Raw genomic sequence first — 22670 nt, 5'->3', positions numbered from 1 at the left:
GCAGGCGTCTTTGGTTGTTTGCAGATGATGCTGCCCGTTATCGACTAGTAAACTCATCAGAAGATCAAATTGCAAAACTATTTAGAAAAGATTTCTACATGGCGTAAACATTGTCTGTTAGTCCTATTTATTGAAAAGTGTGAGGTCATCCACACGATTACTAAAAATGATCGCTTAAACGGTGATTACACGATAAATCAGTCAAATCTAGAATCAGTAAATTCAGGAATTATAATTACGAACAACTTAATTTGGAAGGAACGCATAGGAAAAGTAGTGGGGAAGACTAACAAAAGACTGGGTTTTATTGGCAGGACACTCAGAAAACATAACAGAACTATTAGAGACTGCCTACACTACTCTTGTGCGGCCTCTTTTAGAATACTGCTGCGCGGTGTGGGATCCTTCTACTACGGTCGCAGGTTCGAATCCTGCCTCGGGCATGGATGTGTGAGGTTAGTTAGGTTTAAGTAGTTCTAAGTTCTAGGGGACTGATGACCACAGATGTTAAGTCCCATAGTGCTCAGAGCCATTTGGGATCCTTACCAGAAGGTACTGACGGAGTACGTCAAGAAAGTTCAAAGAAGGGCAGCACGTTTTGTATTATAGCGAAATGGGAGAGAGAGTGTCACTGAAATGATAGAGAATTTCGGGTGGACATTATTAAAAGAAAGGCGTTTTTCGCTGCGGCGGTATCTTCTAACGAAATTTCAATCACCAACTTTCTCGTCTGAATCCGAAAATGTATTGTTGATACCGACCTACATAGGGAAAACTATCATCATAATAAAATAAATCAGAGCGCGCACGGAAAGATATAGGTGCTCATTTTTTCCGCTCGCTTTACGAGATTGGAATAATAGAGGGGAAAGTGGTTCGATGAACCCTCTGCCAAGCACTTAAGTGTGATTTGTAGAGTGACCATATAGGTGTAGATGTAGAGTGTTGGCCGAAAACGGTCAGAACTGTGGAGAAATGGAAACTGGTTTCTCCACCACAGCAGTGTTCCAGCCCACACAATTCTTACTGTCCGATAGATGGCAAGTAAAAACATGATCATTGTGTCTCATCCACCCTGCTCTTCGATCTCGCTCCGTCTGACCTTTTTTTTTTTTTTTTTTCACGACTGAAGCAGACTTTGAAACGACAGCGATTCAGTGACGTGGATGACGTCAAAGAAAACACGCTACCGGTTCTGAACTGTAACCTGCCTCAAAAGGTCCAGGACTGTCTTCAGCAGTAGCAAAAGCGTTGAGGCAAGTGCGGTAATGCACATGGACAACACTTTGAAGGGGACTAAAGTACTGTCAATGTAGAGCAACAAAAATGCAAAATAACAAAAATTCGGGTTTTTTTTGCGTTCCCTCTCGTACAGCTACACTCCTCAAGCGAGCTTATAGAGGTAGCACTATTTTCGTTTACGCTTCTAAGTACGTACGCTCTCGTAGTTTTAGCAGTAAACCACATCGTGATGCAGAACGCCTCTCTTGTAGAGCCTGCCTCTAGAGTTGGCAGAGTGCCTCCGTGAGGTTTAGCGTTTACTGAATGTAACGAAACGCCCTGTTGTTCTCTGGAACTGGTCTGTTTCCTCTATCAGTTCTGTCTGGGTTTAATAAGCTACCTACTCTGTGGATGGGCTACACTTCCTGAGAATTCTTTCATTGAATCTCAGTCTGGCATCTACCTTACGTGCGTTCGTTTCACTGTAAATCCGTCCTTACGCATGCTTCTAGTTTTTTTATAGATTTGACTGCTTCCAGTAATTGTTCTGCAATCATGTAATCATACAGCAATCTGCTTATTTCGTCACATTTGCTCATGTTGAGGGCCAACTGTCAATACTTGCACCGAGCGTAGATCCTCTGCAAGTCTTCGCTGCAATGTTCTGGCGTTGCTACTTCTCTGTATGCACCCGTCCATGCTGTAGTGAAGCCTAGGTCTCCAGCGATTTTATCTACTGCACTTTCCTCGACAATTTCTTGATGGCTCAGTATGCGTTCTATCGACCTATGCTTTCTTTTAGTCGAGTTGTGCCTTAAATTTCCTTTTTCTCCAATTCGATTCTGTATCTATTGTTTAATTAGCCGAACGATCCGTCTAATGTCGAGCATTCTTCTGTAGCACCACATTTCAAAGCTCCTGTTCCCTTCTTGTCTAAACTGTTAATCATCCACGTTTCAGTGTGCTCACCAGTTCGGCTACTGAGCTATCGTGTCGACTTCTGACTTCCGTTCGTTTTCGTGTTTCCGGTACTTGTAAAATTTCACTTGCAGTTCGAAACTTAAAAATTCTCCTGTGTATTTGATACTTCGCCGGTTGTATACTCGCAGCCCTAACTTACGAACTACGCTGCAGAGGTGCTCCCAGTCGAATTTTCGATGAGTGATAACTACCGGCGTAATGGAGAATTACTCAGTGGGCGGTTTAATATACTGCCATTTTAGTTCTTGAGCGCAATGTATCAAATTTTGTTGTTATTGATGCAGTACTGGGGACTGACGAATAAGTCGTTGGATTTCGAGTTTTTGGGACATGCGCCGCAACTTTTCGAACTTCAGAACGGAACTGCTGTCAGCTAAACCTCATTCTTGTGTATCAGTCGACAATGTATGCATAAAAGACAATACATATTCAATTTATTGAAGAATGTCGTCCATTAGTAGGGATAGCTTACCCGAATACCACCCCAACAAGAATTTTAACCGCACTGGAGGCACATTGTCAGGATCGGAAAGCGACTGTTGTTACCGCGACTCTGCGACCCGCGACCGATAACCATTTAAAAAGTCGTTACACCGCTAATCCACCCTGTGTCACAGCAAAGACACTTTGTGCGTCACTTGGTTCAGATTCGCATTCTCTTTCGCGCGAAAAGTCTGTTATATACTTATAAACTTAAAATAACAGATAGTTATTTTACAGCGTTTTGTGTGAAGTATTAGTACATTTATGATTTTATTCATAGGTGTACTTCTACAGCTGCAGGAGATTACAATAAAGATAAATAGTAAGTCGTCAGCTGTACAAGAAAACCTTTATTTCGTTCACTTTACCAGTTTCGATAGTTTAAATTGTCATCTTCAGAAATGAAATAGGCTTCACTTGCTACAGAATCAATAAAACAGAGTGAAATCACTAAAAATATATGTTATGTGCGATGAATTCCAGTTCGTATATAGTACATAGTACCACCAGACTGATCAGTGTCAGGGTGCAGCTTTGAACTTCCTCTTCCGAGGAGAGGTGGTATGGCGCCACTCCATGGATTGTCGTTTTGTATCCGGTTCGAAGTGATGAAACCATGTTTCATCGGCTGTGACGATGTTGACGAAAAACTGTCACGATTAGCCTCGTAACGCACACAGTTTCACGCAGATGGTTCTTCGTTGCTGTTTATAGTCTGTTATGAGGGGAAGTACCCCAACTGGTGAACGAGTGTGTCAGCACTACAAGTAGAAAAGTCGAGCTCAGTGCCGATGTGTTTGATTGTGATCAGACGATCACCTCGAATGAGAGTGTCCGGACGTTCCAACATCGCAGGAACAAGAGCTGCGTGCGGCCGGCGTGGCCACGGGAGATCGGACAGGATTGCGCGACATTGTTACTACGACAACAGGCGCCTCGCCCAACGTCTCATCGTGCTTTTGTTCCACGCCAGGTCTCCGTAGTCAATTTGATGGCGTCTATGAATATATCCAATGCTCTGGTTTTTCGCCCGCAGATTGACAGCTCTATGCTTGGAACGCACCTCTGTTACAGACGCCGTTTTGGAAGCTATTTCGGGTCTATGCGCTTCAGTCTGGAACCGCGCGACAGCTACGGTCGCAGGTTCGAATCCTGCCTCGGCCATGGATGTGTGTGATGTGTTTCGGTTAGTTACGTTTAAGTAGTTGTAAGTTCTAGGGAACTGATTACCTACGATGTTAAGTCCCATAGTGCTCCGTGCTATTTAAACCATTTGAAAGCTATTTATAGCGCCGCCACCCGTCGGAACTTCACGAAGCACAGGGGCTAAGAAGAGAATATTCAACGATGTTACATGGCAAATTCTGCGTTTTTCAACCGAAACTGACGAGGAAGAAGTGTTGCATTATTTTTTGAACGCCCGTCGTATTTGTAAGCCCTTCTTTCGTGGATGAATTACATTTCTTTAAAGCTCTTCCTATGAAACGCAGTCGGGCGTTCGCCTTTCCTGATACACTACTGGTCATTAAAATTGCTACACCAAGAAAAAAATGCAGATGATAAACGGATATTCATTGGACAAATGTACTAGAACTGACATGTGATTACATTTTCACACAATTTGGGTGAATAGATCCTGAGAAATCAGTACCCAGAACAACCACCTCTGGCCGCAATAACGGCCTTGATGCGCCTGGGCATTGAGTCAGAGCTTAGATGGCGTGTACAGGTACAGCTGCCCATGCAGCTTCAACAGGATACCACAGTTCATCAAGAGTAGTGACTGGCGTATTGTGACGAGCCAGTTGCTCGGCCACCATTGACCAGACGTTTTTAGTTAGTGAGAGATCTGGCGAATGTGCTGGCCAGGGCAGCAGTCGAACATTTTCTGTATCCAGAAAGACCCGTAGAGGAACTGCAACATGCGGTCGTGCATTATCCTGCTGAAATGTAGGGTTTTGCAGGGATCGAATGAAGGGTAGACCCACGGGTCGTAACACATCTGAAATGTTCAAAGTGCCGTCAATGCGAACAAGAGGTGACCGAGACGTGTAACCAATGGCGCCCCATACTATCACGCCGGGTGATACACCAGAATGGCGATGACAAATACACGCTTCCAATGTGCGTTCACCGCGATGTCGAGAAACACGGATGCGACCATCATGATGCTGTAAACAGAACCTGGATTCATCCGAAATAATGACGTTTTGCCATTCGTGCACCCAGGTTCGTCGTTGAGTACACCATTGCAGGCGCTCCTGCCTGTGATGCAGCGTCAAGGGTAACCGCAGCCACAGTCTCCGAATGATTGTCCATGCTGCTGCAAACTTCGTCGAACTGTTCGTGCAGATGGTTGTTGTCTTGCAAACGTCCCCATCTGTTGACTCAGGGATCGAGACGTGGCTGCACGATCCGTTACAGCCATGCGGATAAGATGCCTGTCATCACGACTGCTAGTGATACGAGGCCGTTGGGATCCAGCACGGCGTTTCGTATTACCCTCGTGAACCCACCGACTCCATATTCTGCTAACAGTCATTGGATCTCGACCAACGCGAGCAGCAATGTCGCGACACGATAAACCGCAATCGCGATAGGCTACAATCCGACCTTTATCAAAGTCGGAAACGTGATGGTACGCATTTGTGCTCCTTACACGAGGCATCACAACAACGTTTCACCAGGCAACGCCGGTCAACTGCTGTTTGTGTACGAGAAATCGGTTGGAAACTTTCCTCTAGTCAGCACGTTGTAGGTGTCGCCACCGGCGCCAACCTTGTGTGGATGCTCTGAAAAGCTAATCATTTGCATATCACAGCATTTTCTCCTTTTCGGTTAAATTTCGAGTCTGTAGCACTTCGTCTTCGTGATGTAGCAATTTTAATGGGCAGTAGTGTATTTGTTTTATGTAGTCATAGCAGTTACACTTGCTCCGGATGGCTGCTCCTAGACATTTTGTACTCGTTACTGTTTCCAGCATTTTGTCACGGCCGGCCGCCGGTGGCCGAGCGGTTCTACGCGCTTCAGTCTGGAACCGCGCGACCGCCACGGTCGCAGGTTCGAATCCTGCCTCGAATATGGATGTGTGTGATGTCCTTAGGTTAGTTAGGTTTAAGTAGTTCTAAGTTCTAGGGCACTGATGACCTGAGATGTTAAGTCCATAGTGCTCAGAGCCATTTGAAGCATTTGATTTCGTCACGAATAGCGTAATCTGAAGGAGGAATGAGTCACTTGAGGGCCACCCCGTAACCGTGTATTTCGTCCCGCGCTAATGAATGAGAGGATACCGTAGGAGGCGCAGCAGTCAGCAGAGCTGGGAGAGCGACGCGGCACGTGCGAGGTATGCGGCGTGCCGCCGCTTCCGAAACAATGCGGCACGAGGCAGGCGGGCGGCAGCGGGCCGCTCATTGTGAGGCGGGCGGCGGCCGCTGCCGGCGCGGGGCGTCACGGCGGCGTTTCGCACGGCCACGTGGCCGGCGCGCACAATGTGGCCGCCCGGCGCAATTAGCAGACAATGGCCGGGAAGCGGCGCGCGACCAGGAATGCCGCGCCTAACGGCACCTCCTCTCTGCCACCGACCGATAGGCACCGGCAGAAGTTTCAGAAGTGCCGATACATAGACTTTTCTATCAATCGTTCGAATGAGACCGATGCTGACGGCAGGGCAGGGGCAGTCTAAGACCAGGCGCACGTTGGGATCCGACCAACGAAGGGCAGGGCAGGGCAAAGTAACGAAGGGAATACAAGGAGCACCAAAAGAATCATCCGATTTAAAATAAATCATAACTACAGTAGAGCGTCGATTATCCGAAGTAATTGGGGGACATGGGTGTTCGGAAAACTGGTTTGTTCGGATAATCGAACTGTACATGTTTATTTGCCAAAAAGAAATACTGTACAGTAAATTTATTCATAAAAACGGGCATCTCTTGTAGTATTACAAAGTAACATACAAAGGCAACTTCAGTAGGAATATATAGTAATAATGTCGTACTTGTCCCTCATAGAAAGGACAACACGTTTACGTTTAAGCATTTTGTATCGTCACGTTCACTTCTTCACGCAGCAGCACACAAGTGGTCGCAACACAGAACAGAAGGTGACTGTTTGCACCGTGAGAAGCTCTTCTTGAGGGCGCGCAATCCTTCAAACTGCGCGGAGCGGCACGCCTCACCTCGAAGCTGGCGCAGCTGTTGCTGTTAACAGCTTTGATACTGCCGCTACAGCCGGCCGAAGTGGCCGTGCGGTTAAAGGCGCTGCAGTCTGGAACCGCAAGACCGCTACGGTCGCAGGTACGAATCCTGCCTCGGGCATGGATGTTTGTGATGTCCTTAGATTCGTTAGTTTTAACTAGTTCTAAGTTCTAGGGGACTAATGACCTCAGCAGTTGAGTCCCATAGTGCTCAGAGCCATTTGAACCATTTTTTTACTGTCGCTACTTCTACTGCCACTGCCAAGCCGACAGAAGTGTGCTGATTGTTGAAACACAGCGCTTTTTTGGCCGGTCAGCAGCGCCTTGTGAAGGCCCCATTAGAAGCAATGTTCCGCCAGCGGTGGCCCAGTGCGGCGACTACTGTGGGAAACTTGGTTTGGGAGTGAGGAGGATGATGGACGGTAGGGTGGGAGAGTAACAGGTGCGACCGAGTACACAGTTCGGTTAAGCGGTCGTTCGGTTGACCGACGTTCGGATAATCGACGCACTACTGTACAGCAAAACTTCGTTAACACGAATCCGAAGGGACCGAAAAATCAGGAGTTCGTGTTAAAAAAAATTCGAGTTGAGTGAAAAACACAGATTTTAATAAGTATACATGTACAGCAGTACACTAATGTGTGATACACTACACTATCAATCCCATTATTGCACACTTATAACACTATAAAGTGATTGTAAACTCCAAGTACTCACAAATTATGTACGTTAATTTCTTGTAAAAAATTCGGTCATGGTTCTCTGACGTTCATGGGAACGATAATATTTTGTAGTTTCACAACCAATTCTAATGATAGCGTCTGTAAGCCCAGCAGTGACGTCGGATGTTGAAGCGAATCGCTCTAAACAGTCCAAGGCTGTAAGCATCTCCTGACGGGTAGGTGGAATGGTATCTATATTCTCTTCCTCTTAACTTTATCTTCACTTTATTGCCGGCCGGAGTGGCCGAGCGGTTCTAGGCGCGTTAGTCCGGAACCGCGCGACTGCTACGACGGCAGGTTCGAATCCTGCCTCGGGCATGGATGTGTGTGATGTCCTTAGGTTAGTTAGGTTTAAGTAGTTCTAAGTTCTAGGGGACTGATGACTTCAGAAGTTAAATCCCATAGTGCTCAGAGCCATTTGAACCTTTTTTTGAATCGCGGCTACCGATCTACAATACGTTAAAAACGAGTCAACAATAAGTAATTAGTTTTGTAGCTACATTTCCTACATTCATTTCGGAAAAAAATTACTCTTTAGAATACTCTAAGGTCGGAAGTTTGTGTTACAGTGAAATTTAATTACGCTAGGAACTGAAACAGAGTTCATAATTCGCCTTAACCGAAATTCGTGTTAACCGATAAAACATGCTAATGTATACCTGGCGGCACCAATATTTTTTTCGCGTTAACCGCGAATTCGTCTTATGCGAGTTCGCGCTAACGAGGTTATACTGTATTATGTTATTTGAGATATGCGCGAGAACAGCGTACTGTTGGAAAGGGAAAACTCTCGAGTTTTACATGGTTCCCGCGAGGTAGCAGCAGTGTGCGCCCGCTTCAGTTCCAGCAAAAATGGTGTCGGACCAACAGAAAGCGTTTTATTTGCGCAATGCGGGTCAGAAATTAGCATATGCCGTGTATCTCAAGGGGGCATATTGAACACCTTTGAAAAGGTAAGACAAAAAATTCATTGTATATGTTTATTAGTTTCAGAAATATGGACGTGCCAAATCGGATGATTCTTTTTGATACACCCTGTACTTCGCGACACAGTCTGTGAGCATATTAAGAAGCAGTTTAGTCATTGTTACACAGACTTCTCGTTGATCCAGAGCGAATTCTTGTATTGTGATGATATGACTGAACTCACAAATCTTTATTCAAAGTCGAATTCTGTTGAGGAAAAGGACATGCTGATGTTATTACTTAAAACAGAACAAAAGGAGAAACAGGTACATGAACGAGAGAAATACTCATGCCGAATCCGTTTTGACGTCAAGAGTTACTTAAGAAACAGTTCACGAACTACTTCCGCTTAGACCGGAGTCAATTCCACGAGGTTCAGGAGCTTTTTCTGAAATCTATATTTACTGTAGGGTGTAACGCCCAACAGCCTAGTTACAATGGTTACTTTGGAAAATTAATTAGAGAAAATGTTGTTCCTAATCACGAGCTGAGCTTTAAGAGCCAATAGCTGTACTTGGAGGCACGATCACTGAGCTCTGAAGAAGTGTCGAAGACACAGCGCTGTCTTTCGACGAGAATGATGTATATGAAGCACTTGTGGCGTCGTAATTCAGGGGTGATTCAAGTTCTTGAGGTGAAGGACTGTGATTTCGTGGGGGAGATGCCTCACTTTACGGAATTACTTCAAATATGTTTGTAGTGTCACCGCCAGACACCACACTTGCTAGGTGGTAGCCTTTAAATCGGCCGCGGTCCGTCAGTATACGTCGGACCCGCGTGTCGCCACTGTCAGTGATTGCAGACCGAGCGCCACCACACGGCCGGTCTAGTGAGACGTACTAGCACTCGCCCCAGTTGTACAGCCGACTTAGCCAGAGATGGATCACTGACAACTACGCTCTCATTTGCCGAGACGATAGTTAGCATAGCCTTCAGCTACGTCATTTGCTACGACCTAGCAAGGCGCCATAGCATTTGATATTATTTTATATTGTGAAGCATGTACCGTAATGAGAGATGTTCCACAATTGTGGATTAAAGTTAAGTATTATATCAACTACGTACTTTATTTGCTACTATTAATTCCCTTAACTGTTCCAGACCTCACGCCAGTCAGCGTGTAATTAAACGCGTGCATTTCGGCCTCCTCTAGCAACACAGTGTTGGCTCTTCTGCCAACACATCAATTTTACCTCGGATGAAATGCTGACTTGATGGTGGAACATTTGTAGTTGCTTGGTTCATCGACATGAAGAAATGGCAAAGTCGGTCACTGGCAGATTCTTCAATATTTTTACGTTCAATCGCTCTTTCTCTTGTTCTTTGTTCACGCTGTGCAATTGAATGTTGTATAAGCTATGAAACATAAATTAATTTTCTTTGGTTGTGCTTGGTTAATGAGGAAATATACAGTTCTGCAGGACCCTCAGTTTGAGTTGCAACTTTCTTGTATCTATCAATATTTGCAATACCTTCACTTCTATTGTCGTCATTCTGTGACACCATCTAGCGGGAGCACATGTGGCGCTTGCCCAGTGAACTGTGTCACGGACACTGTGAAGCCAAAGCGGAAGCAGTCACTTTGCCACCCAGCCCTACCCTGCGCCCCAATTTGCGCTGCTGTATTTACACCCGTGAGTCACAAAAACCTGCGTTACGTTGCCCCACCCAGCTCTTGTCGACCGCGTCCCTATGTGCACCTGGCCTAACTATGGTGCACACACAACGATCTGTCAACGCAAATGTCTGCGCGCATCACATCTGCGCAGACCGATCGTACCACGTGGATAGGTGATTTGCGCATATACCGGGTGATCAAAAAGTCAGTATATATTTGAAAACTTAATAAACCACGGAATAATGAAGATAGAGAGGTAAAAATTGACACACATGCTTGGAATGACATGGGGTTTTCTTAGAACCAAAAAAAATTAAGTTCACAAAATGTCCGACAGACAGCAAAACGTCAGTGACTGCGCATGACAATCGTGTATAGAAGGAGCTGTAATGAGAGAGAGAATCAGATGCGCCAGCAGTTGCAGCATCTTGACGTTACCTGAAAAGGCGCTTTCAGTGTAGCTGTATTATCAGAATGGGGAATGTGCTAGTTCAGCGTTACGATCCTATCGCCATGGGAAGGGAATTCGAACGGGTAAAGGTCCGGTGACAAATGTAGCTGTGGCGAGAATGATTTCGAAGTTCGAAGCCACGGGTTATTTAGACGATAGACCCCGTAGCGGCCGACCGAGCACAAGGCGTAATGCTGCTGAGACAGTTCAGGAAGAAATGGAGACTGTAGCGGGTTCGTCTATGCACGGGGAAGTCAGCGCTCGTGCAGTCACACGTCGCACCGGCATTCCACACACTACTGTTTGGTTGGCACTTAGGCGTATCCTCCGATGCTATCCGTACAAAATCCGTCGGCATCGTGAACTGTTACCTGGCGATTTAGTGAAGCGGAGGGCATTTGCGGTGTGGCCGTTTCAAAAGATGGCGGAAGATGACGATTGGTTGAGTAACGTGTTGTGGGCCGACGAAGCTCATTTCACGCTCCGAGGGTCTGTCAACGCCCACCACTGCAGAATTCGAGCTACCGCAAATCCTAGAACTGTCGTGGAAACTCCATTGCACGACGAGAAAGTCACGCTATGGGTTGGATTTACCACATCTACCGTTATCGGGCCTTTTTTCTTCGAGGAAATGCGTGATTATGGTTTTGTAACTGCTACCGTGACGGGTGAGAGGTACGCCGGTATGTTACAGAATCGCATCATCCCCAGTCTGGCGCATAAACACCTGCTGGAACGTACGATGTTTATGCAGGATGGCGCTCCAACCCATATTGGTAGACGCGTGAAAGATCTCTTGCGCGCGTCGTTTGGTGATGATCGTGTGCTCAGCCTTCACTTTCGTCATGCTTCACCTCCCAGGTCCCCAGACCTCAGTCCGTGCGATTATTGGATTTGGGGTTACCTGAAGTCGCAAGTGTATCGTGATCGACCGACATCTCTAGGGATGCTGAAAGACAACATCCGACGCCAATGCCTCACCATAACTCCGGACATGCTTTACAGTGCTGTTCACAGCATTATTCCTCGACTACAGCTATTGTTGAGGAGTGATGGTGGACATATTGAGCATTTCCTGTAAAGAACATCATCTTTGCTTTGTCTTACTTTGTTATGTTAATTACTGCTATTCTGATCACATGAAGCGCCATCTGTCGGACGTTTTTTGAACTTTCGTATTTTTTTGGTTTTAATAAAACCCCATGTCATTCCAAGCATGTGTGTCAATTTGTACCTCTCTATCTACATTATTCCGTGATTTATTCAAATTTATACTGACTTTTTGATCACCCGGTAGGATGTTACGCGTGAAACATAAATGCTGGAGTTGAAGTTTTGAACAAAATTGTTTAAATCTATGGGCACAAGAAATAACTGCGCAGACAAATCGTAGCTTGTGGACAGGCGAATGCAGCAAATCTGGCGTACGAAACTTGTTTGAGTAACCTATTTGTCCAGTCTAGCGTTTCTCGCCTTTGCGTACACAGAGAACGTTCTAAAATGATTGAATCATGCCAGTGCTTTATTGAAATATACAGGATAGGCAAAAATGTGGAACCCCACCCCCCTCCCACCAAGAAAAACACATTACCATTACGCAGTATACGAAAACCATTTGCATTCAAGACCAAAAATATCATCTCGAAATGTATGAATACAGTTCCTGTGCGATTCTCAAGAGAATCGTATTCCATTCCTCCTGCAAAATAGTAGGCAGCTCAGGAAACGGTGATGCAGGTGGATAGCGATCATACACCTTTCCCTCCACAGCAGGCCATAAAGGCTCAGTAAAATTCAGATCTGGTGACTGTGGTGCCCAGGGGAATTGCGAGAGTTCATCCATTCAACCAGTCCTGGACGATGTGAGCAGGGGTCCAGACGTCTTGGAACACAGAACCACTGGGGAACAAATATTGGGCCATGGCATGGATTTGATCAGCCAAAATGGTCACATAATCCCTGGAGCAGAGTACATACGGGACCCATGGAATAATATGCTATGGCTGCCAAATCGTCTTGCGGCGTAAACTTGGCCAGAAGTTGGAGCCTGTGTCACACAAGACTCATACAACCAAATTTTTTTTCCACTCCGTAGCCCAGGTTTTGTTGCATCGGCACCAGGTTTCCCTCTTAAGGGCATTTTTATCACTGACGAGTACATCTCGATTTCCAGCTCGCCCTGTAATTCCCAGCTTCTGCAGATCCATTCGCGTTGTTTCGGTACTGACAAAGTTCGCGAGTAGGACATTCAGCTCTGCAGTGACTTTTGCAGTTGTTGTCCTCCTATTTTTCGTTGCATTCGTCGTGGATGACCGTCTGTCATTCAACATATACTTTTGTTCGCACTGTGACTAAGTGGATGACGTCCTTCCTCTTTCTTTGTATGCAGTACAGATGCTCCATACGGTGCCTCTTGAAACACCAAACACTTTGGCTACCTTGGTTGCGGAGGCACCTACCGCACGAGTATCACCAATTCACCCACGTTCTAATTTACTTAGCTCCAACATAACGCACTAACAACTACACAGAACACTGTTTGACCACGACTGACACTTGCAACGTATTGAGGACTGAAAAGTAATGGTTCAGAATTTTTTATATGAAAACTATTGAAGCTTTTTAAATAAAACAAACTTTATTAGCAGTCTACTCTTTATTCTACACTACCGGCCATTAAAATTGCTACACCACGAAGATGACGTACTACAGCAGCGAAATTTAACCGATAGGAAGAAGATGCTATGATACGCAAATGATTCGCTTTTTAGAGCACGCACACTAGGTTGGCGCCGGTGGCGACACCTACAACGTGCTGACTTGAGGAAAGTTTACAACCGACTTCTCATACACAAACAGCAGTTGACCGGCGTTGCCTAGTGAAACGTTGTTGTGATGCCTCTTGTAAGGAGTTGAAATGCGGTCCATCACGTTTGGGACTTTGATAAAGTCGGATTGTAGCCTATCGCGACTGCGGTTTATCCTATCGCGACATTACTGTTCGCGTTGGTCGAGATCAAATACCTGTTAGCAGAATATGGAATCGGTGGGTTCAGGAGGGTAATACGGAACGCCGTGCTGGATCCCAAACGCCTCGTATCACTAGCAGTCGAGATGACAGGCATCTTATCCGCATGGCTGTAACGGATCGTGCAGCCACGTTTCGATCCCTGAGTCAACAGATGGGAACGTTTGCAAGACAACAACCATCTGCACGAACAGTTCGACGACGTTTGCAACAGCATGGACTATCAGCTCAAAGACCATGGCTGCGGTTACCCTTGACCCTGCATCACAGACAGGAGCGCCTGCGATGGTGTACTCAATGACGAACCTGGGTGCACGAATGGCAAAACGTCATTTTTTCGGATGAATCCAGGTTCTGTTTACAGCATTGTGATGGTCGCATCCGTGTTTGGCGACATCGCGGTGAACGCACATTGGAAGCGTGTATTCGTCATCGCCATACTGGTGTATCACCCGGAGGGATGGTATGGGACGCCGTTGGTTACACGTCTCGATCACCTCTTGTTCGCATTGACGGCACTTTTGAACATTTCGGATGTGTTACGACCCGTGGCTCTACCCTTCATTCGATCCGTCCGAAACCAGCAGGATAATGCACGACCGTTCCATGTCCTGTACGTGCCTTTCTGGATACAGAAAATGTTCGACTGCTGCCCTGACCAGCACATTCTCCAGATCTCTCACCAATTGAAAGCTTCTGGTCAATGGTGGCCGAGAAACTGGCTCGTCACAATACGCCAGTCACTACTCTTGATGAACTGTGGTATCCTGTCGAAGCTGCATGGGTAGCTGTACCTGTACACGCCATCTAAGCTCTGACTCAATGCCCAGGCGTATCAAGGCCGTTATTACGGCCAGAGGTGGTTGTTCTGGGTACTGATTTCTCCGGATCTATTCACCCGAATTGCGTGAAAATGTAATCGCATGTCAGTTCTAGTATAATGTATTTGTCCATTGAATACCCGTTTATCATCTGTATTTCTTCTTGGTGTAGCAATTTTAATGGCCAGTAGTGTACATGTCTACACATTTACTTCTCAACACTGTCACGCTGCCGACGAACACATTTCTTCCAACGAGGGATCATTTTGCCGATATCTTCATCGACTGAGTCACAACCAAACCACTCCTTTCACCGCTTCATCACTTTTAAAGGGAAGTTCACGAAAGTGTTCTTTAAGTTTTGGAAACAGATGAATATCAAATGGCGCCGATTTAGGACTGTATGTGGACGATGATCGATGACAGTGTGTAACGTTCTTTTGTAAATGTGAAATAATTATCTTTCAGATTACGTTGAATGAAATCTGAACTGTTGAGTGGATACAGAACTCGAATTGTCGTGTTACATGTTGTAAGTGCAAGTGGTGTGCTTACTCTGTCTTATTGTTAACAAAACTTGACGAATCGATTGGGCAATGCAACAAATGGTTCAAATGGCTCTGAGCACTATGGGACTTAACATTTGCGGTCATCAGTCCCCTAGAACTTAGATCTAATTAAACCTAACTAACCTAAGGACATCACACACATCCATGCCCGAGGCAGGATGCGAACCTGCGACCGTAGCGGTCGCGCGGTTTCAGACGCAATGCAACACCCAATACCAATAACGAAAATCAGTCACTGCAAAATAGATTCAGCCCCTTGGGCACTGAATCACCTGGCCCTGTTCACGTAACAAATAAAATGTCTTACCTCTAGAGCAGCAACGGTGGAACGCGAGATATTCTGGGATCTCTCAAAAAATGTGAATACGCTAGTTACAGGTTCAGCAGTGTGCAATGCTGGCCATAATACTTGAAACTCTTTTGGCTAATAAACGAGAACATTTAAGAAAATTCAACTTCTTTAAAAAATATATGACCTGGACTGGGAGGCGATACTGATTATGGTGAATTACTAACTATGAGTTTTTTTATCAAAATTATATTGCAAGTTCAGTTTGGCTTTTCAAAAACATATGACAGTTGAAGTTACATTATTCACAATTGATTCACAAACAATGAGATTTAAACAGCAAGTATTATCTAACTTCATGAGTCCAACATAAATGCAAATCATCAAATTACAGATAGCTCTGTTCACAAATCTTAAAAGCATTACAAAATTGACGTATCTAACTAGCCTTTTTGTCAAAACCGTTTACGTACATTCTGGGGTTACTCAACACTTACAAATCAGCCAACTCATCTATATTGACGCGCTGGTAAAAGCAGAAGTCATAATTATTTCAATCTTTACCTTATTTGCATAAAGACTTCTGCTTCCATGTTCAACAATACTGACATCCCTACATTAATCTAACTTTTGGTGGCTTCACACAGCACACCACAGACACTTCCTACTCCGTCGTCTGTCCCTCACAGACAGCCACCTACAACTGTGCGCCAAGAGCTCTCTTACTCCAGCACTAGCAGGACAGTACCTTTGGCTCTGTGGTCGCGCACAGTCAGCTATCCACATTATTGAGCCTATCAGAGACTTTCATTGTTTATAGTATACTAGCTTCATTTTAATTTATGAATATTCTTATCTTATTCTGGTGCCACATACAAGTGTACCCTAGTATACACCTTTCAAGTGAAACCCAGAGGTCGGATTGTTGCAGAGGTCGCAACGCACTTGCATGGTCCGGCATTGTCATCCTGAAGGAGAGTGTACACCATGTGTGGACTAACTCTTGGAATTCATGTTTTTAGTTTTCGGGGGTCTCGCAGTACGTTTCAGAGTTTACGGTGGTGCGTTTACGCGTGAATTCCAAATGCTCCGCACCCTGAACATCCCAGAACACTTTGAACGCGATTTTGTTGCTGACTGGATAGTCTGAACTTTTTTGCCTTCGTTGTTCCTTTGGGGCCGAACTCCACTGATGCTCCTTTGATTTCGGGGTCAAAATGGTGAACCCAGCGTTCATCACCTGTCACAGTGTTGTTAATGAACTCATGACCGTCACGCTCAAAAATCAAAAGAAACTCTTGACAGATGTTCAATTTCCTGTGTTTCATGTCGTGTGTGAGCGTTCGAGGCACTCATCGTGCACACATTTTTCTGTACCGCAGTCCTACAATGATGGCCTGTACAGGCTATTGTGGGATGCCACACATTCCTCGGTGCTGTTCCTTCATTGCCAGCACGAACAACGCATCGTCGGACATTGCTGATGTCTGTACAATCATCACTTTACACAGCATTCACTATTCTGTGGATTTCAATTGGAGGCAGGTTTTCTACGGTTAGAAACTCGATTACAACACGCTGTTTCTCTCGCACCGATAAAGTTATATCATAAACCGCCAAATTACACGATACCATTCGGAACCCTGTAGCGGCAGAAGACTGCAACTTGCGTCGGCGAGTCGGGGAAGTCGAGCGAGTAAGATGCATGATATCTCATACCCCAGCTTATTTTCATAACAGAATAAAAACATCAGAGACATTACGTTTCAACAAGCCATCGAACAACAGCGCAACGAGCAGGCTTTACTAGCATCTGCATTTATGTTCAAGCCTGTATTTCTTGCGGTGTTTGCATGTTTTTTTTTTCCACTCCCTTTATATGATTTACACATGTTTGTGGAAAGTTTATACCAAGGTTTCCAGCGATCGAGATAACGCGGTACCTACTTATAATTCTTTAATAGAGGAAACAAGAGTAGTTGACTCTACGGTGAAGAGGGAAACCGTAATTTTAACGGAAAAAAGTCGTTGCGGACTTAACCAAAATTATTAGTTCTGGTTCCTTTGTACTTAGATGTCTGTCATTCTGACCTGAATAATTAACTCCCACCACACTTTGTACCGTACAGTGCCGTAATTTTTGTGGCAGTGCAGATAAAATAAAAATAAAAATGCTGTATTTATTCTACAGAGGAGTGCGGTCAGAATATTGTGTTGAGTTCGTAAAGGAACGTCTTGCAGCAGTGTTTTCAGGGACCGCGAATTCCTATACTTGGGTGTCAACACGTTTACTCCCTAATAGAGCACGTGATTCATAGGAAGAGTGAAATAAAGCTAAACTGTACATTTCACTACCACAGTAGTAAAAGTAACACTTTTCATAATAGACCGTGAATGGAGTTTAACATTACGGTCAAAAATTTATAACTGGTTGCCTTGACGCAAGGAAATGATAATTCTCATATTTTCCAAAAATAAAGGCATCTCGCCTGGCACTCCTACAATTATTCGTGTACACTTCGTTCCAAACATGGCTTAAAATGTAAATACATTATTGTCTCAATTAATTTATTACATAATTGAGATACTATACTTGTCTTCATGAAATCCATCTACAGCAGGACAGTTACAACAGGTAATGTTTCCCTCAGTGTTTTTTTTTTTTTTTTTTTTTTTAACACTGGTATCGAATATCCTAAACTTCTCTTTCGAGCCAGGAATCGCAGAGTCTCTGTCAACCGCTCATGTGAAGAAATTATTCTCTTTATACAAGTATATAAGCTGCGAGGGTCAATAGATAGTTATATATCTCCACGTCCATTCGCAAAAAATTTCGCCAGTCGACGGGTTCCTGTGTAGCTTGCGATGCAAATTACTACGAGAAAATTGTTGTCGTTTAAGGAGACAAAGTCTTTACTACTTAGATCTTTCTTCCTACCTCTGGCACTTTATTGACATTTTTAAGGGCTAGTTGCGAATAGAGACCTCAGCAGAATTCCCTGCACAGTCAGGTTTTAGTCTCATGAATGAGACGGTAAACGCTTGCCGCAGTCGGCACACTAGTGTAGTGAAACTTGAGAGAGTTCAATCGATATGTGTGTTACTAACGGACTGCACATATGACTTGTAGTCGCGGTAGAACTCCCGACTACATGAAATAGATATTGATTCTAAGCCAACGTCTACTAAATCGTTATTCCGACAACTAGGAATTACAGTCGGACTTCATTAAACGTTGACTATACATCAGACAAGGGATTAGTAACTAGCATGCGTCTTTATGTTATGCTGAGAACATCAAATTCAGACTATGACATTCAACCAATTAAACAAAACACTATTGCAAAAGATGCAACGTATTTATTGCCATCATTACTACATATTACGTTACAGTCGTTGATATACCTTGTAGCCGCATACGGTGCACAGTCTTTTTGCTGCGCTTGCGATGACGTCAAGCACTGCATCACCGTTACAACCACCGCACGAAGTCCATTAAGGAACACTTCACGCAAATAAATTGAACAATGTTGACAGAGCGCGCTCTATAATGAACCTTCATACTTCAAACTCTCGAACACTAGTTCATTTATATATCGAGCTAGTACGGGAATTTCCTAACAATCAAATAACTTTCTTTTTTCTGAAATTCTTACCAATAAAATAGCGTAAAATCTCGTACCTCCTCAAATGGTGCCGTTTAACGCATGAGATTTGGGGCCATTTAATGCATGCACAGACATTTGTGCTGATCTCTGCGCAGATCAATCGTTGCATGTGGACTGGCCCTTAAGATCGCGCATGGGCCACAGCACTGATTAACTACAGCTAGATTCGCCAGATGTCCCGACTTTCGCAGGATGTCCCGACTTAAAGATATCGTGACCCGTCCCATGTAAGCCTAACGAGTTTTGGACATCGCCAGCAAGTCGACATATAATGTGTGCTGACTTCAAGTAAGATCGAGTACATAAGAATTCAGAAATATTGATGTATGTGGCAAAGAAGAAAATAGATAAATAAAGAAAACGTCGAAGAAGGGGCAGCAGGAGGTCGCGATCAGCCTTTGAAGTAAAGGGGCGTCTCAGCGCACGTCCCTACTGTACATTTCAAAATCTATTGAGCAGCGTTTTAACTTTTTACCGATTTCGCCAATTGCCTGGCCACGACTTCTCTTAAGCCGGTATTATACTACCATATTTGTCAAACATTTACATCAAAGAAATTTAATACTGTAATAGGGAACTTTATCAACTCTCGCATTTCGTCAAAGAAATATGATCAAATCTAGGGTCTCACAGTAGATTGATCGTACAAGTCGTTCATCTTCTGTTCACTGCAGTGTGAAATGTAACAGTTTGGAGCGCTGGCGTCGCTATAGCTAATTGACGGCTGTAGTGTGTTTGTAACTATGGCTGAAAAGTTTAGTTAGTGTGTTCCTTTCACTCTAACCTTGCTTCGACTCGTGTGTGTACAGAAACTTGATGAAAGAGCCCCCCCCCCCCCCGGGGATGCCGCTAACTTAATGTTTATTTAAGAACAAAGCAAAGATGAAATACAGATCGAACAGACGCATTAGCAAATACATTAATTAGAAATGCGTGGTAAGGCGCAGACAAAAGAAAACATTTTATCATTCAATTTTTTGTGCAGTTGGTTTTTGTTTTTAAGAGAGAGAGAATCAAACTTTCGAGTATGCAGCAGGACGACGTACTGTGATAGCGACGTATTCTATTGTATGAGTGAATAATACAGAGTTAAAGAACTATCAAGCATTTTTATTCACTGAGATAAAGGGAAGAGAAAAACGTAGAAACTGTATTTTTTGTGATTACGACAAGCACCGGTATCCCGGGAGTCCTCTGCTGCCTGGATCTTCAACTAGGTCAGCGAAGTTGGAAACGAAATTAAGCACACGACAGACATTTACGGAAGCAATTAAATTTTTGATATTCAGTATAGTTATATTAATTATTTACATTTTTAATTATATTACATGTGGAGAATGAGCAAAGGGCTCAGTGTATGCCGATAGCCAGGTGGGATACGCTGCAGGCGACTTCAAATCCGCAATCACAGCTACAGCTATCCACCTATACATCTATAAACATCCAGCAGCTTTTCAGGAAGCCAGAGCAGAGGAGGAGGGCACAATCTAAAATAAAAAAAGGAAATTCTTCGCTCTCCATTCGATTTTGTCTAATTTTGAATTGTAGATGCCAGAAGTTAAAAAATACTGCTTCTGTTTCGTACTTTTTATTAATTTTGTAGATGTTGGAACACTAATACTGTTAATTAAATTATTCGAAAATAAAAATAGTTCTTACTGCTCTTATAGTGCACTAAACAGTTATTTATCTTCAGATGTTTCTCCTTCAGTGCTTTATAAATCGCTTCAAACGCTTATGGAGTTATTTTGGTTAATGTGCATTGTGGTATTCAAGTGGTGTATTGCTAGCTACTAAGAAATCGCAATATCATGGTGAGCCTGTTTTCTGCACATACAGCTTCTCTCAAGTGAGTATTCTGCTTTTTAATATAAGGAGCCACTTTACTGAGGAAACAGTGAGACGCACTCTCATCCATTCGTAGCTAATCTATGTAAGACTTGACGTTCTCCACTTACAGCTCTCGCAACAAATTTTGTTGAATGTGTTTATTATTTCGACGTAAAACCCACGGCCCAACCCAAGTATGTTCTCCATTTTTTTTCGTCGCTTCTCTTTCAAATGCATACACAATGTAACTGTGATACAATCAACTGCAGCGCAAAATAACTTTCTGTTGTTCGCCACTTGAACTTCAATGAAATATACGACGACACTGTAGTACCGCTTTAGCGCCACGTCAAAGATCTTTGCCAAAGAAATTTGACGAATACTTAATCGTATTTCTTTGACAAAGTAATATGATGGTGTAACACAGGCCTTGGCATTTCCGTTCCAATGTAGTGTCCGCCCCTGGCGCTCGGCCGGTTGTTGCTTTCGAGCTTTCGATTGTAGTGAGGAAACAACGCGGGAGGCTAGTGACTTTTAGGAGGGTGCGCAACGCCGGTCGACTTTCAAAATTCAATCGGTCACTGGAAATACGACTTTGAACAGACTACATTCACAGGCTTAAACATCGGTCACACTTAAGTTTTAAAGTTTCATTAGTATTCTTTAAAAAAACGATGCATACAGTTCTTTATTGAGCATGTGCTTCTTTACATATGTGGCCTACTTTGGAGATAGGGGTGTGTGATCGTTCTCCCGCTCCATTATCGTTCCCTGAACTTGCCACTATTTTGCAGGCAGAATGGTATCAGATTCCCTTCAAAACCATACAATACCTGTATTTATCCATTCTTAATGCCAACGAATGCCTTACGCCGTATTAGGCACAGTAACGTGTTGTATTATTCGTGGTCTAGAGGACAGCCGGCACGGTAGCTCAGCGCGTTCGGTCAGAGGGCCGATTGTCCTCTGTAATAAAAAAACTGAGTAAAGGAATCAACGATCAACTTGAACGGACGCCATGTGACGTCCGCACAGACCAAACGCAACGAACTACACTGAACAAAATGAAAAAAAAAAACGGGTAGCGTTTTTGATTCATAATCAAATAGTGTTCGGTCCCAGGTTCGAATCCCGCCGCTGCTTAAATTTTGATTAATAATCAGCATTGGCGGCCGAATATTTCGGGCATAAGAAGTCACCCTCATTCCGCCAAAGGCCTTGTCAAAGAGGGCGGAGGAGCGGACAGAAGTTCAGGACACATTCTTGTCCTAGGGGTGGGAAACTGCCCCTAAAGGCGGAAGAATCAGCTGTGATCAACAGCATGAGGATGCAGAAGGCAATGGAAACCACTGCATTAAAGACACGTAACGTGTAGCCACAGGACATGTGGCCTGTAATTGAATAAGTGTCATGATGATCTCTCCACTGGCAGAAGATTCCGGAATAGTCCTCCATTCGGAACTCTGTGAGGGGACTGTCAAGGGAGAGGTTATCATCAGAAAAAGATTGAATAATCAACGAAAGGATAACGTCCTACGAGTTGGGGCGTCGATTGTCAGAAACTTGAACGTGGTAGGGAAACTAGAAAATCTGAAAAGGGAAATGAAAAGGCTCAATCTAGATATAGTAGGGGTCAGTGTAGTGAAGTGGAAAGAGGACAAGGATTTCTGGTCAGATGAGTATAGGGTAATATCAACAGCAGCAGAAAATGGTATAACAGGAGTAGGATTCGTTATGAATACGAAGGTAGGGCAGAGAGTATGTTACTGTGAACTGTTCAGTGACAGGGTTGTTTTTATCAGAATCGACAGTAAACCAACACCGACAA

Source organism: Schistocerca americana, chromosome 2 (genome assembly GCF_021461395.2).
Source record: "Schistocerca americana isolate TAMUIC-IGC-003095 chromosome 2, iqSchAmer2.1, whole genome shotgun sequence".
Lineage (NCBI taxonomy): Eukaryota > Metazoa > Arthropoda > Insecta > Orthoptera > Acrididae > Schistocerca > Schistocerca americana.
This window is presented reverse-complemented; position numbering follows the sequence as displayed.